We start from the raw sequence: 18,023 nt of genomic DNA on the forward strand, positions 1-18,023 counted from the left end.
GAATGTCCCTTCTTTTTAAGATGCAAGTAAACTGCTGACTCTGGACCTGATCAAACTATTCTCCTATGTTGTGCCATGTGTTTGTGTAGGGGTTGCTTGGTCTGTCCAGTGCGGCACCCCTCACTACACTGCAGTGCATAAGCAACATTGCTGAGTTTGCTTCTCGGGATTTTGTCCTTGGGGTGAATCGGCTTTTGCCTGAGGGTTTTAAATGGATCAGGAGACGTGCTAACCACGACAACACCGTACTGCCAACTTGAAGCGAGCGACTTCTGCTTTGAAATCTGATGTTTGGGGTCATTTTGGATTCCCCTGTAAATCCGGAGCACGGGAAATTCCACGATTCAACAGTACAGCACGAAACGGCGCCGTCCCGAAGCCGTACACAGTTACGCTAGCGGTTTTGGAATTGTTGAAGTCGGCAGAAAGAACGACTGACCCCTACGTATGTAACTGTCTCTTCATTATTTCATTTCATAAGTAAAGATATAGTGTTTAAGTATACATGCCCTTTATCTTTTTCAATACAGAGCTGCTTGTTAAATGTGCTTACTTTTGTAATGCACAAATGAGTTATTATTGTGCATTTTTAAATTTGTATTACAATTTCCAAGATGAAATAAACAAAATATATAAAATATTATTGAAGTCTACATGAAGTTTACCGTCTTGTTTATACAAAACTGTCATGTTTTTTTTTTACTTTTATACTCCATGTGCACAAATACGTTATGTGCACATTTTTATTTTCTGACATTTTATTGCCTAAAAAAATATGACGTGATATACATGTTTTTACATGACATCAAAGATAAATATTTCAAAATGTACTCTTAATTATTTGTGTATTTCTACTTTTTACTGAATCGATATCGGAACATTTAACTCAATATCAAATCAAATAAAATTGCAACCTAAAGAATCAACATTGAATAGAATCGTGTCATGGTCTGCGTTTTAGTTTTGATTATATCGAGCTTTGTTTCATGTTTTCCTGTGTCCTATTTTATTCATGTTTCGTGTGCTTGCTTCCTTATTGTCTCCACCTGTTGTCGTCAGCCTTCTACCTTGTGTCAACCGATCAGCTCCCTCCAGCCAATCGTGTCTTGTCCACGTGTTCCTCGCTGTCTCGCCAGTTTGCTCGTATTTAGTTCCCTGGTTTCTTTCAGTTGTGTTGGTTCATTGTTGTATGTCGTCTGTCGCTGTAGGTCATGTTTCCCCATGTCATGTTATTTTGTTGGTTTTGGTGAGTTTATACCTCTTGTTTCTTTATTTTGAACATTGCTTTTTAAACTATATTTTTTTGCCTCAATGATCACTGTTTGCCTTTATTGTTTTTTTTTTTAAATAAAATATCCATCCATCCATCCATTTTCTGAGCCGCTTCTCCTCACTAGGGTCGCGGGCGTGCTGGAGCATATCCCAGCTGTATCCCAATGAATGCATGTTTTTGGGATGTGGGAGGAAACCGGAGTGCCCGGAGAAAACCCACGCAGGCACGGGGAGAACATGCAAACTCCACACAGGCGGGGCCGGGGATTGAACCCGGGTCCTCAGAACTGTGAGGCTGACGCTCTAACCAGTCGTCCACCGTGCCGAAAATAAAATATCATTTTGAGATTCTGGCACTCCTGCCTTGCCTCCCTGCATTTGGGTCACCCTTTTTGCCACCTTCACCGCCATACTTGACAAATTGTGACATTCTTAATAATGCCCTGCCCTAAACTAAATTATTAGGAATAAATTCAAGTCAGGCGTCACGGTGGACGACTGGTTAGAGCATCTGCCTCACAGTTCTGAGGACCGGGGTTCAATCCCCGGCCCCGCCTGTGTGGAGTTTGCATGTTCTCCCCGTGCCTGCGTGGGTTTTCTCCGGGCACTCCGGTTTCCTCCCACATCCCAAAAACATGCATGGTAAGTTGAGTGAAGACTCTAAATTGGTTATTTGTTTATGTGTGCCTTGCGATTGGCTGGCAACCAGTTCAGGGTGCACCCCGCCTCCTGCCCGAAGATGGCTGGGATAGGCTCCAGCACTCCCATGACCCGAGTGAGGATAAGTGGCTCAGAAATTGGATGGATGAAATTCAAGTCATATATTACTCTTAATGAATCTACAGTATGTCGAGCAATATTCCAGTATAACGCTTTGAAAGGAACTTGAATTAAAAGTTTCCAGCATATTCTAATTTATTGGGATGGGCCTGTCTATAATTTGTTTTTTCAGCAATTTTGTATGGCCCTCAGAGGACTTTATAAATGCTAAAACGTCTTCTTAAAATCATTGGTACCTTCTAGATTAATGCTGTTAAATTCCAGTTAAGTGCATTGCACCACATCTACTTAGAGCTTTCCATCAAGCCACATGCACACTCCTCCCCTTCGTCTCTTCCTTCCTCCCTCCTCTCAGTGCGACCATCATCCAGTATGCCACACACACACACACACACACACACACAAACAGATTAAAGCTTGTTACTGTCTGAGCAAAGGCACTCAGAAAGCAGAGTGAGGTTCAGCCAGGCAGCAAGGTCACCTTGACCTCAAGTGAAGCAGCAAGTGCACAAATCCTTGCAGGAGGAGACGCCCCCCCTGCCTGTGTGAGGATGAATGATGGGAATGGGGAAGAGATGGGTCCATTTTAGTAACTGTTAAAACATAAAACACCATGCGCATTTAAGTACAAGACAGGTGAGCTGTTTTTGAGCGACCATCCATCACAGGTGCCCCCTCTCCCTCTCCAAAAGGACCATTAACCCCAATTTAAAAAGTGCCAAACGCTTTAAGAACCCACCAACCCAGGGACGAACGCTAAACTGGGCCACAAGAAACCGACAAGGGACGGTGGCTCCTTCTAATAAGAGTTCAGAGTGAGGTTATTAGCATGCACGGAAGCACGTGCATGTGTGCGTTTGCGCGTCTGTGGCTGCTGCAGAGCTTGGCCAAACAGCAGCCTGACGACAGCAGCTTGAGAGTAGTGATGCAATAATCTTGTTACCATGGAGACCTGAGGTTCCCAAAAAATCCAAGGGTAGTGGAAAGTCACTGTGCTTGGCTGGCTGGCTGGCTGGCTGGCTGGGACACAGTGCGGAGATGAGACGCAGCCACTCGCATAAACATGTCTGACAAGCTGCTTTTCCACGGCACTATTACATCCGTCTAAAGCATTTTTCATATAATAAATTCGATGTGAAGTACAAAACTAAACAGATTGTACATGCTAGTCAGACACTTGGAATTAGCATTGAATGCCTTACATACATTACGTTCATATTTACTCCTGTTGTTTGTGGGCGTCTGTTTGCTCATTTATGTGTCCCATAACCTCAAGTGATTGGTGATTATGGACTGATTCCCTTAAGCAATGTGACCAGCATGAATTCACAAGATTGCACAAAAAAGTCTTAAATTAGGTTCAAAGTGTAATATTTCCGAGGCACAATACAAGCTTTGCGGAAAGCGGCTATGAATTCGGTCAGCACAGTACATGTAGCTTTCTATACAGTGGAACCTCAAAACCCAAATCTGCCTCAAATGTTGCTAAAAAATTCAAAAGAGTTCAGAAAAATGTTGAGAAGCTTCATTCAGCAAATTATGGTAAACTTCAACAAATCTCATGAGACTCAAAAAAATATTGTGAAATCTTTTTGAGATACTTCTACAAATATCATGAGACTTCAAAAAACCTTTTGAAACTTCTCAAAGAATCTTGCAAAACTTCAGCAAATCTTGTGAGACTCCAGCAAATTCTGTGAGACTTCAACAAAACTTTTGAAACTTTCGCAAATCTTCTAAAACTTCTTAAAGCAAAACTTCTGAGACCCCAGCAAATATTCGGAGACACCAGAAAACCTTGTGTGACTTCAGCTAATCTTTTTTGGAGACGCCAGCGAATCTCATGAGATTTCGACAAACCTTTTGAAACTTTAGAAAATCATGCAAACCTTCAACAAATCTGAGAATTCAGCGAACTTCACAAGACTTCAAAAAACCTCATGAGACTTCACCAAGCCTTCTGAAACTTTAGAAAATCTAGTGAGATTTCAGCAAATCTTGCAAGCCATGAGCAAGACTACAAAACGTCTCGGAAGACAAATTTCAACAAATATTGTGACACATCATCAAATCCTGCAATGCATCAGGGCATCTTTTTGAGAGACTTGAGCAAATCTCATGAGACTTTAACAAACCTTTTGAGAAAATCTTTTCAAAATGTTTGCACTCCTTGTGAGATATCAGCAATTCCTGCATAACACCAGGCAATCTTGTCAGACGCCATTTTAGTGAACATATAAATGATGCTCTCCAAAAGTATGTTTTGCTTTTTCCGTCTTTTTTTGTGTTGCCACCTCAGAAGATTACCAGGGTTTGCGAAGGGGAACAATGTGGTGATGACGACGGAACCGGAAATGTAGCTTAGCGATGTAGCTGTAGCGTAGCTAGAAAAACGGTACAGCTGTCTCTGTTCTGCTTGCTCAGTACAATATAGTGATAAGTGACAATACACCACAAAGCTGCTAGTTGTGTTTTGTGTTAATGTGACGTGCCTCACCTCCCAGACACACACAATAATGCTCCTGCTGCATGTTCATCACACTTTCCTCAGACAGTTCAAGGAGTGTTAAGTTTAAGGTGAGTACACTATTTTTTGTCATTATTTTGCAATAGGGCAGTGAATTGTTTTTATTTTTTTTTTACCATTGTGAATGTCACACTGTTGTGCTAAATTATTGCAGGTGCAGTTAATAAAGGTTTTATGATAACTTTAGAACATATTTAAATTTACATTATTTGCGTCATTTCATAGATTGTGTTTAACCTTCTGTTCCATTATATTTTCTTTCTGAACTTTTATCCTTTAGTAACTAGGGAGTTTTCTAATCCTGCCATTTGTGTGCAGATAAGCACATATTTGACAGATTTAATTGCAATCCATCGAAATGAAATCTCTCAAGCGCCTCGCTTCCGTGTGTACTCTGCAGTGTGCTGGTTAAGAACGCAGAGAAGCTCCAACAGCTTTTTGATGTCGATTTCCTGCGAGCATATCAGTCATTAGCATGCAGTCTCACTTCTGAGACGTGTTAAAAAAAAAACTGACGAGAGGAATAAAGAGCTCCCGCAGGGCACCTCCTTCTTCCCCTTTTATTTTCACTTCACATAAAGAAAAGTGTACGTATGAGAACTGCAAATGAAATGATGAAGAGCCCAGTTGGCTGCTACTGGAAAGACAACGGTCGGCTTATCGAAGAGGAGTGCTTAATATTCCATGCACATACAATTGCTCCACTATAGCAAGAGTTTAAAAATAGACTGCGGTGCACTGAGCTAATAGGACCAGTGTTTGGGGAGGGCAGACTGGACTGGAAAGTGAACTGAATGATTTTGACCTTGGTTAGTTAAAAACATGAGGTAGAATAAGTATTTGAAAAGAACACTATTCAGTAGTTTCAGGAAAAATGACAAAAAACTGCAAAGAATGCAGAACACAGAGGACCACATCACGCAAGACTTGGAAAAAAAATCTCGTGAGACAGGTCGGTCACACATCGAGCGACACAGACTAACGTGACTGAACTGTTACAGAGTGTGCGGGTTGTACAGCAAGTTTTCACGAGTTTGAAACTTGAATTGCAGGTGAATGGTGTCGCAACGTTGCAGATATAACAGCCAATCAAAAATGCCATGTCGTATCACATGAGCTTTTGAGACAAAAAAATACTTTTCCAATACAGTGTATACAGAATACAGATATGTTGTTTTTCATAATAATACGTAACCATATTGATAATTGTATTTGTACTTGTGGCTATAAAGTAAAGGGCGGAGCGTCTCTGTTGCCAAAATGATCATTGCCGACAGCATCTCAAATATCCAGACTCTGTTCTTTATTTCTCGGCAATTTCCTCTCTTTATATTATTACAATATAGCCACAGCAGCCAGGGCAATAAGCTACTTTCTTGACAATCACGCCATGTTTTGTGGTTTAGTAAATAAATAATACTTTAGTATACAGTATGTGGTGCCTCAAATCGTTGTATCCCAATAAGAAAACCAGGGGTCACAATTTTTCTGCAGCAGCTAGTTGATCATACGTGTGAGGGTCATTTGCCAAGTTTGTGCGGGTGTGAGTCGCCGACTGTACGTTTTTTAACCATTGTCCAGTTCAGTCACAATCGGCTGCGTCGCTCGGTGTAGGGCAGGCCTCAAGCGCAGTGATTGTCTAAAACAGTGTTTCCCAACCATTATCAAACCAAGACAGCAAAAGTACACTCTCCATTTTTCGGTGAATTGAGTAAAATAAAAAAATAAAAAACTTTTTGAAAAAGTCTTTCAAACACGTCTTTCACATAGCTATAAAATTATACTGAAATGTCATCGCAATCGAAATTATATAAACGCAGGTCTGCAAGAAATAACAGGCCGAGACATTTTTGAGGACGTACGTGATGACCGACGAGTTTATGATGAAGTACGTAAATGCAGTAATATGGGCTTGTGATTGACTTCAGTGGAGATAATCAAATGCATATGGCACTTGTCAGTTTCTGAAATACAACCTTTATTTTTGTTTTATTTAGTTTTTTTCAGCAGGAGTTGTTTCATTTTGCAGGGTTAGGAAATATACCATCGCACAGTCTGCCAGTAGGCGTGGCTCTATTTTCGTCGAATATCAATCAACAATCTTTGTCATTATATTTGTAAAGACATTTTTATACCTTTAACATTTTTGTTTTACACCTCTCGGATCTCATTAGATTGTGGATGTGTCCCTAATGTTGTATTCCTAATGTTGTTGTATTTCATGCCAGGACTTCATTGCATGAATGACATGTGACAGTGGGAAGTGTTTAATTACAATTACAAAGTAAATAAGATCACATCGTTGTCTTATAAGCAATGAACATTTTAGTCGGATTGGGGACAACAGTTACAGTATATTTAATGTTTGTGATTTGTGGAATCATCAATCCTACATTCTCCTCTGGAGAATTTAAGAAATGGAACAAAGAGTTAATATATTCTGTTCAAAGCGGATTATTTTCCAGTAATGCTTTCTGAATTATTTTTTTTTTTAAATCAACTAATGACAGTGAATCACTGTTGATAGTTTATAGAGTGGCAAAACTCACCACAGTTTTCTTATTTTATGTCTTTCAGGAAATTATGCATAAATTGACCTCGATAACAACAGTGGCAAATTAGCTGGTATCATGAAGCGGAACAATAACTGCTGAATATGTGCAAATATGTGTTTACTCAGTGTACACGGACACACACACACAAACACACACACACACACACACACACGCAAACACACACGCATTGCATTATTGAATATACAGTGCCGCATTGCACTAATGTACTGGAAGGTCTCCGGTGACATCATTCGTGCATTTGCATTTTGTCACTGCCGCATCGTAATTAGCACTTTCATGGCATAATATTCGCTTTTCTCCTCATTTCCACCACTTGCACACACAGCACGCATACACACACACACACGCACACATCGACAAAAAAACATGCTCAATGCAAAAAAACCAACAACACCTTACATCCCTTCAGAATACTTCCTGCATTCAAGGGAATTCCCTAGTGGGAACCTTATTTTTGGTCCCCAAACAACACGCAGCCTCACCAAAAATTGTATTACTGTGTAAACAGACATTTGTCATCACAAGGCAATGAATACCTGAACACACACTAATGGGAAAACTTTCCCAATGCAAAAAAAAACAAACAAAAAGTTACACATACCTTTAAAAATACTGATGAACTCTATCTAACTATCTAGCTCTACTAACAATCATGAACATCCCTATTTGGGGACCAATCTCTGCATGATCAGAAAAAAAGGAAAATGAGCTAGGTAATGAAGAAAAATTATTTTTCTGAATGTGAAGTTGCTCAATGAAGTGGAGGTGCGCAAGAAAATCATCTTTTGACACGCTGTCCTTCAGCGTTAACAAGCGAAAGAGGAGTGAATGGGACAGCGTGTGTGCGGCTGTCAATGCGGTGGAGTCAGAAGAGCGCACACACGCTGAACTAAAAAAGAAGTGATCAGACATTAAGGTGGATGTGAAAGGGAAGACAGCTGCCCACTGCCAAAGTGTGGCCAAAACAGGCGGAGGAACCGGCGCAGAGGGCCTCACCCCATTCGAGGAGAGAATCGCTGCTATCATGGGTGACACTACTTTCACATGTGGCTGACTCTGATTACCCCCAAGGGTAAATATTATAACTCACAACAAATGTGTTCATACAGTAACCTACACTCAGCCCAATGAGATAAAGGTTCATGTGTAAATGTATGTATGGTATCTGTAATAAATCTTTTGAATTCAAATAGAAGCAGATCAGCATATCAAAGAGGTTAACAGAAATGTGGACTCCTGTTTGATTACTCAATTCATTATTTTAAAACACAGGAGAGGACACGCAGTCGCAGCCACGTGCTACATATTCGGGCATTTGTCCATTGTCCCCAGTGTCTCTAGTGTCACAGACGCGGAGGATTCCTCCGCACTGAAAAAAAGAGTCCTTTGAATTTACTTAATTTGAACATGTACATCAGTTGCACATGATTAAAATGACATAATTTATCCCTCTTCCCCTAAAAAAAATAAAGAAATAAATAAATAATGTCATTTGAACAGATTTTAATCATGTGCAACCGATGTACAACACCAATTCCAATGAAGTTGGGATGTTGTGTTAAACATAAATAAAAAAAAGAATACAATGATTTGCAAATCATCATTTAATTGAATACACTACAAAGACAACATATTTAATGTTCAAACTGATAAACTTGATTGGTTTAGCAAATAATCATTAACTTGGAATTTTATGGCTGCAACACGTTCCAAAAAAGCTGGGACAGGGTCATGTTTACCACTGTGTTACATCACTTTTTCTTTTAACAACATTCAATAAATGTTTGGGAACTGAGGACACTAATTGTTGAAGCTTTGTAGGTGGAATTCTTTCCCATTCTTGCTTGATGTACAGCTTCAGCTGTTCAACAGTCCGGGGTCTCTGTTGTCGTATTTTACGCTTCATAATGCGCCACACATTTTCAATGGGAGACAGGTCTGGACTGCAGGCAGGCCAGTCTAGTACCCGCACTCTTTTACTACAAAGCCACGCTGTTGTAACACATGCAGAATGTGGTTTGGCATTGTCTTGCTGAAATAAGCAGGGGCGTTCATGAAAAAGACGTTGTTTGGATGGCAGCATATGTTTCTCCAAAACCTGTATGCACCTTTCAGCATTAATGGTGCCTTCACAGATGTGTAAGTTACCCATGCCATTGGCACTAACACAGCCCCATACCATCACAGATGCTGGCTTTTGAAATTTGCGTCCATAACAGTCCGGATGGTTCTTTTCCTCTTTGGCCCGGAGGACACGACGGTCACAATTTCCAAAAACAATTTGAAATGTGGACTCGTCGGACCACAGAACACTTTCCACTTTGGATCAGTCCATCTTAGATGAGCTCGGGCCCAGCTCGGCATTTCTGGGTGTTGTTGATAAATGGCTTTTGCTTTGCATAGTAGAGTTTCAAGTTGCACTTACGGAAGTGGCGCCGAACTCTATTTACTGACATTGGTTTTCTGAAGTGTTCCTGAGCCCATGTGGTGATATCCTTTACACATTGATGTCGGTTTGTGATGCAGTGCTGAGGGATCGAAGGTCATGAGCATTCAATGTTGGTTTTTGGCCTTGCCGCTTACATGCAGTGATTTCTCCAGATTCTCTGAACCTTTTGATGATATTATGGACCATAGATGAGGAAACAATTGCAATTGTACGTTGAGGAACATTGTCTTTAAACTGTTCGACCATTTTCTCACGCACTTGTTCACAAAGAGGTGAACCTCGCCCCATCTTTTCTTGTGAATGACTGAGCAATTCAGGGAAGCTCCTTTTATACCCAATCATGGCACCCACCTGTTCCCAATTAGCCTGTTCACCTGTGGGATGTTCCAAACAGCTGTTTGATGAGCATTCCTCAACTTTCTCAGTATTTTTTGCTATCTCATCCATCCATCCATCCATTTCCTGTGCCGCTTCTCCTCACAAGGGTCGCGGGAGTGCTGAAGCCTATCCCAGCTATCATCGGGCAGGAGGCGGGGCACACCCTGAACTGGTTGCCAGCCAATCGCAGGGCACATACAACAAACAACCATTCCCACTCACATTCACACCTACGGGCAATTTAGAGTTGTCAATCAACCTACCATGCATGTTTTGGGGATGTGGGAGGTAACCAGAGTGCCCGGAGAAAACCCACGCAGGCACGGGGAGAATATGCAAACTCCAAACAAGCAGGGCCGGGGATTGAACCCCGGTCCTCAGAACTGTGAGCCAGACGCTCGAACCAGTCTAACCACCGTGCCGCCTTTTTTGCCACCTGTCCCATCTTTTCTGGAATGTATTGCAGCCATAAAATTCTAAGTTAATGATTATTTGCTAAAAGCAATCAAGTTTATCAGTTTGAACATTAAATATCTTGTCTTTGTCGTGTATTCAATTAAATATAGGGTGAACATGATTAGCAAATCATTGTATTCTGTTTTTATTAATGTCTAACACAACGTCCCAACTTCATTGGAATTGGGGTTGGACAATTCGAAGGATTCTTTTTTTTCAGTGCTGGCATCACTGGTGTCACAGACGCATTCCTGGTGTCTCCTCCGGCATTCCCAGCATCTCTGACGCAATTACACTCCGACAACTGCTGCCAGATAGTCTGGCTGTGTCCTCACCCGTGCTGTGCTGGAGTCACAAGAGGAGAGTGTGAGGGCAATAGGCAGCATAAATGATCGCCTTGATCAATTTATAGGCCTCTTCACAAATATCAGTGATTCATTTAATAAACTGGTTAACAATTGAATTCCGAGTCCTTGCCTCTTTTACATTGTTGAAATCAAATGTTGTCGGGCATTTATTGTTCATCTGTGCTAACTGTTCAATGTGTCTCTGATGTGCAGATTTATTATAACAGTTTCCCAGCATCACCTCTAAGTGTCGCCAAAGCACCAATAGCTGCAGAAACGTGCGTACGCCAGCCATGCAGTTGATGTGAGGCACCGCACATTTCCATGGTCATTTCACTCTTGATACATCTGAACTTTGAAAAAGAACGTACGCCACGTTTTTGTGCGTACGCACCTTTTGTACATGAGGCCCCTGATCTTTGGTCCCCAAACCACAAGAAGTCTTACTGTATAATTTAATTTTGTCCCCACAAATCTATGAATACCAGAACATACACTGAAGGAAAACCATACACAATGCAAACAAATGTAATTCTGGTAGCTCCCAAATATTCATTGTTTTTCCTTATTATGCAGTATTGATTTTTTTTGTCCCCACGAGGTGACTGTGTAAACAGACTTTCATACCAACAAAGCAATGAATACCAAAACACACACATGCACACTGATGCCCAGTGCAAAGAATTTGTCATCATAATAGCTCTGTATTCGTATCATGGGATTTCCTTTATGAGAAATGCCACAAGACGACCCCAAAATACAGCTGTGTTAACAGACTTTAGTCCTTACTAAGGGGTGAATACCAGAAGACACCCAGACTGATGAAAAAACATGTCCAATGCAAAAAAAAACTTGACAGATACCTTCAAAATAGTATTATGAGGTTTCCCTTATGGGGAACCTGATTTCCAGTCCCCACACAACAAGAAGTCCCCAAGATGTTTCCAACAGACTTCTGTCCCCACAAAGCAATGAACACTAGAACACACACGGACACAGAAACATACCGAATGCAAAATAACTAAATTAATTAAAACAATTTTTAAATCAGCATAGCTCCTCAATTTATATTATGGGGGATTCCCTCGGGAGGGGGGGTGTTTCCCCATGACGTTACAGTGTAAACAGGCTTTTACACACAAAGAAATGGATACCAGAATATGAAATTTGGACAAACTCCTGAATTTGTGGGCTTTCCCTTATGGTGATCTGATTTTTGGTCCCCACGATGTGACTGTGTATACAGACTTTGGTACCCAAATAGTACTGAATACTATAATAATAATCCGCAAATGGAAAAATATGTGAAAAATATATTTTTTTTAATTAAAAAGTACCTTCAGAGGCAGCACAGTGGACGACTGGTTAGCACATCCGCCTGATAGTACTGAGGACCGGGGTTCAAATCCCGCCCCCGCCTGTGTGGAGTTTGCATGTTCTCCCCGTGCCTGCGTGGGTATCCTCCCACATCCCAAAAAATGCATTAATAGAAGACTCTAAATTGCCCTTAAGTGTGAATGTGAGTGCGAATGGTTGTTTGTTTATATGTGCCCTGCGATTGGCTGGCGACCAGTTCGGGGTGTGCCCTGCTTCTCGCCCAAAGATAGCTGGGATAGGCTCCGGCACGCCCGTGTCCCATGTGAGGATAAGCAGAACAGAAGATGAATGAATGAATGAGTGAAGTAACTTCAGCATATTCCTGGATTCATATTATGAGCTTTTCCGATTTTTGGTCTCCACACCACATGACCTCTTATTGTTGAAAAAGAGTTCTATCCCAACAAAGCAATAAATACCAATACACACCATTGGAAAAAACATGACTCAAAATAGATTCAGAAGCGCTCCTGAATTCATGTTATGGGGTTTTACCTATGGAGACCTGTCTTTTGGTCCTCACGAGGTGGATTCTTGAATCCCTGAACACACACACATACACAGACACACAGATGCACACACGCAGTACACAGTACAAGAGCTTAGAATCCCTTTGTGACGTTTTGGGCTATAAAACACCACAACAATCGCGACAGGAGTGCCTCACAGTACACGGCAGTGATTAGGCTCACCCGTGCGAAAACACCTCCAGTTTGGTGATTAAATATCAGCTGCACGACCCTGCAGGGATCATGAAAAACACATGAGGACTATGCCTGAGCTGCAAGTTCAACACTGTCCTTTTCCAAGTTCATGTCACAAGTGGCAGAGAACCACTGACCAGCACCTCACATACTCCTCTGATGCCTTTGGTTCACACGCACACACACACAAAAAAAACTGCTTGCCCCTCTCCTCGCCTTATCAAACGTTTCAAGTCAAGAGAGTGCGGACAAGAGGACATATTTCTCCTGTGAGGAGAATTCTCTTGCTGGTAAAAAGCGGCAGTGCATTTTCAAGAGGTGAAAGCAGCAGAGGGCTAAGGGGCATCCATTTCTGGACTCCTTTTGAAGTGTTCCCACTAAACCATCATCACACAAATGTAACTGCTCCCATATCGGACATTCAGCAGGGCGATTTAGTTCACACATTAAACCACAATCTCATTATGCCCTACCAAATATGACAGGAAGATGACCTCATGTTTCACAATGAAACCCTCCAAGTCTCAGCGCAAAGCAATGTGCCATAAACCATAAAAAAATGTTTTCCAACAGAAAATTATGAAAATAGCAAATATAGATTTGAGTGGAATGCAAAACACTCACATCTAAAATCCTCTTTCCCTACTGAAATATTGTATATCTAAATGCCATTAATCCGTTTCAGGCCCACCCCCCCCCAAAAAAAACCCAACTAATTTATCGTTATTAATAGGAAAAATAGTACTTTATAATGCTATGTTGTACTGTATAAAACATACAGTAGGGACATAATTAAATCTGTGGGGTTTTTTTAAACCACTTTTTTTTTTTCAATTCAATGGCCATTGTGCTGCTCCTTCTAGTCAGTTTGGCCACCTGGGGGCAGTATATCAAAGATATACAGCTATACATGTAGACGTTTCAGGTCCTCAGTAAGACGCAGTAATGTGAGTTGTTTTTTGGCAGAGGATAAAGAATATATGTTTGTGAGCATTACTATATTATCTGTCTAGTGGTGTTGCGCCACAATTTGAGTTCAAATATTTGCTGCTTAAATTGTTACAAGATCAAGACAGCGATGCAATTTATTCTCCATTCTATCGCGTCTTGCTTTGTTTGCTGGCGTTAAGATAAGCAGACTTTAGGCAAAGCTATGTGGCCGTGTAATTCTCTCTGTTTTATATTTAGTTTGACAGTAAACTTCAACAGCTTGACGCCTCTTTTTTTAAGGATTATGGGTCTCTCATATTTCAAGACACCAACTGTAATGTGTCCCAGTGTTGCCATCATAAAACTTTGAATACCTGTACAGCCTCGGGTAAGATTTTAAGTAGCATTTTAACATTTAAAAAAGCCATTTAACATGAATATGAATCTGTAAAAACAATAAAGCAGTCCGTCTTAACTTTAAAGATTGAGATACAGTGCAAAGTTAAGAGCACTGTATGAGCATTAAGCACACACTTGCTGTTTTTTTCTTCATCATGTGTGGGATATGTTACATTTTAGAACTCTGTTAACATGTTACAAGTAAGTATGCATATACTGTGCTGAAAATGATGTACCAAGGAGCAGTCATAAACAAATCCTGCGAAGAGCAAACGACATCACTGCCTTTCTTCAAATACTCCGGTGAGACCCCTGAGGTTTGGCTTGGACACCAGTCCTTGCCTGACTGGATGGTTTTAGAAGCAAGTTTATGCTAAATTTAGGCATTATCATTAATTTAGTGCTGAGGTGAAGGCGGCCCAGAAAAAGGAGCAGTCTCTTGCTGCTTGTGTGACCCCCCCCCCCCCCCCCCCCCAACACACACACACACACACACACACAATCTTACAACAAAAGAAAGTGGATTTAGAAATAAGGGCATTTCCAAAAACCTGAAGAGTTGGCATTTTGAAGTCATTTAAAAAAAAAAAAAGATGAAGTGTATCACCTTCCTGCCAGGATCTGAAACAGTGCCAAGTGACTGAGCCACTCTCTTAAAATCAGTATGTAATTCATTTCTGCGTTAATGTTATTTCATCATGAATTTGGCCGCACGTGGAAAGTATATCAATTTACGCATAGGACGTGACTGTACAAACTCCCACACTGGTGAAAAGAGCTGAGCACACTATGTTGAACTATGGACTGGCCTTTTGAAATCGCTCACTTTGATGTGCGATTTTTCATGTCCAGCAGTGCTGATTGCATTAGGGGCAGGGCTGGCCGTGCCCCACAAATCATCCATGTTTTGTTTATTAAAATGTATATGTTATTTTCAGAATGAATGAAAATGCATTAAGGGAAAAATCATAAACAAGCTATATATAAATATATATATAAATATATGGCGGCACGGTGGCCGACTGGTTAGAGCGTCAGCCTCACAGTTCTGAGGACCCGGGTTCAAACCCGGTCCCGCCTGTGTGGAGTTTGCATGTTCTCCCCGTGCCTGCGTGGGTTTTCTCCGGGCACTCTGGTTTCCTCCCACATCCCAAAAACATGCATTAATTGGAGACTCTAAATTGCCCGTAGGTGTGAATGTGAGTGAAAATGGTTGTTTGTTTGTATGTGCCCTGCGATTGGCTGGCAACCAGTTCAGGGTGTACCCCGCCTCCTGCCCGATGACAGCTGGGATAGGCTCCAGCACGCCCGCGACCCTAGTGAGGAGAAGCGGCTCAGAAAATGGATGGATGGATGTTATTTTCATTTTTATTTTTTTTTAATGTATGTCAAGTGAAGTTCCATTTTTGATGGACTAAAAAATTGAATTATTTAAGTTCCCCCCTCCCCCCTATATTTAAGCACAGTGTTAATATTCAAATTGATGCAATGGTCATAAAGGTGGTACTTAGAGAGCTCAGTTTGATTCATAATATTTATTATTATTATGTATTATTCATAATATTCCTGTTGGAGGAGAAATTAGATCTGTTTGTCACTAATTGCTGCAATTGGTGCGTTTAATGCCCACTTATGACATATTGGCATTTCACCACTTAATGTGGTTCCATTCGTAATGGTTGAAATTCATCATTATTCCCCGATGATGAGGATCCTGTGTAGCCCATGTGTGCACTAATTGAACTAAATGAGCCACAATTAGCACATTTTATTCTGGGCCACATCTCCAAGGTGTAACGTAGACGTCACGTTTAATCGGAACAGCAAAAAAATGTTAACACTTTTTTAAATAAATGACCAGATGAAGCCTTTTCTGGAAATGCTGCAGCCTTTGTAAACAACTGCACCAGTTTGGTAATGTAATGACGCCCAATGTGTAAAATCACACTTTTTCCATTTTTTTCCCATTATGGAAATAACTGAATATGCACAGAGAAATGAAATATTTCTTCCCTGCTGTCCTCTGTTGTTGAAAGTATTGAATCAGCAAGTTTTAATGTTCAAACTTAACATCTTGATTGGGTGAAGCAGCCTCTCAATGCTAGTTTTCTTCCAAATGGTTCTTTTCAAGTCTTGTACTATTGTTCCTCATTACAAGCTGTTACTATAAACGAATGCTGGAGACAGTATGTAAAGATACAGTATGTTGGAGTACTACCGCCGATATACGGGGTTCACCCCACGCAGGAAGCAACTGTGAGGCAGCTATTTACATTATTTTCTATAAGAAGAAAGTGAATTATTTGTTTTTCAGGGGGTTTTCTTTGCGTGGAATTTCCTGTCCAACCATCATTTCCTTCACACGTGTTGATAAACTGAGGGATGAGTAGGAAAATAACTCAAGGTGACATCAAATCAGCCTTTCAAGAGTCCCTAGAGGAGCAGGCACTTCGAGTTGTCAGTGGTTGAAAGGCTTTGCTTTGCCGTCACGTTAGATGTTAGAAATAAGCGTGTGGCCATGGTCTTGTGTGCTGGCATCATCTCTAATTCAGCATAGAAGCGAAATCTCTCAACAAGCGAGGAAGCTCCAAACACCTCCATGACGAAGCCCCGCTAAAGTCACGTGACTTAAAACACACAGCCGATAATACACTCTCATGACTTCTCCTCGCTGCTCTGCATCTTCACCACTTACAAACACACGTCTCGTCTTCATTCACGTCAATACGCTATTGATTTTCGCTGATGTGTCAAGTGCAAGGAGTAAGGAGGAATGCTTGAAACTAAGGCCTGAATAAGCGAGTGTGTTTGCGCTGGTTTCAGTGTTGTGCCATTAGTCGCTGTTAACAAAACGCAGAAGCCCCTTCAGAAACATTAAAAAGGGAGGAAAATGCATTCACAACAGCCTAACTCGATCAAGCACCACGCCACGACAAATTACGATATAATCCGCAGCAGGGGTCACCGTCCTTTTTGAAACTGAGAGCTACTTCTTGGGTATGGATTAACGCACAGGGCTACCAGTTTCAGACACGTCTGCAATGTGTCTTTGCTATTTTTCAGAACAGGTCCACGGGCTACTCATGTGCTCCTTGGAGCTACCTTGTGGCCCCGGGCACCATGTTGGCCACCCTTTTGATCTAGCCTCAAATGTGTCACATCAATGACACACAACAATGAATTAAACCCTACTAGGAACCGAAAAGAGTCTTCGCTGTCAAGTGAACACTGCCAACGTTCAGTAAGAAAATTCATTCATTGGTCAGCAATGCAGGACTTTAAAAAGTGTATTAAAGTTATAAAGTTACAAGAATAAAGTCAGAATGTTAAAAGAATTATCCTGAGAAAAAAAAAACTAGTAATGTTGCGAAGAGGAATGCTGAATACTAGAAAAAACATTTCCAAGACAAAAAGGAATATGACAATAATGTCATTTTTTTTTAAACTTGCAATATTACAACAATAAAATCATTTTCTCCAAAAATAATGTGGAGAATAAAGTCCTATTTTTAAAATAAAGTTGCTATATCACAACTGTAAAATCACATTTTCAAGAAAATGTTATCCTATTACGAGAACAGAGTGGTCATTTTAATGAGTGATCACAACATTGTGAGACCAGCCATGTAAGAATTGAGCAAAACCATTAAATAATTGTAAAATCATAACTTTATTAATTTAAAAGTGAAATTTTCTTTTTGTTTCGGCAGCACGGTGTATGTGTGGTTAGCAGATCCACCTCACACTTTTTTTTGGGGGGGGGGGTCTCAGGCCTTCCTGTGTGCAAGGTTGCATGTTCTCCCCGTGCTTGTGTGGATTTTCTCTGGA

At 40.9% G+C, this 18,023-nt stretch overlaps 1 protein-coding gene across 1 annotated transcript in view; it reads right to left on the reverse strand.

Moving 5' to 3' along the window:
* Positions 1-18,023, reverse strand: part of LOC133474250 (FERM domain-containing protein 5-like) — a 58,836-nt gene that overhangs the window by 39,108 nt on the left and 1,705 nt on the right. The gene's annotated exons all lie outside the window — the stretch shown is intronic.

The sequence above is a fragment of the Phyllopteryx taeniolatus genome, chromosome 2, assembly GCF_024500385.1.
Source record: "Phyllopteryx taeniolatus isolate TA_2022b chromosome 2, UOR_Ptae_1.2, whole genome shotgun sequence".
NCBI classification, from domain to species: domain Eukaryota; kingdom Metazoa; phylum Chordata; class Actinopteri; order Syngnathiformes; family Syngnathidae; genus Phyllopteryx; species Phyllopteryx taeniolatus.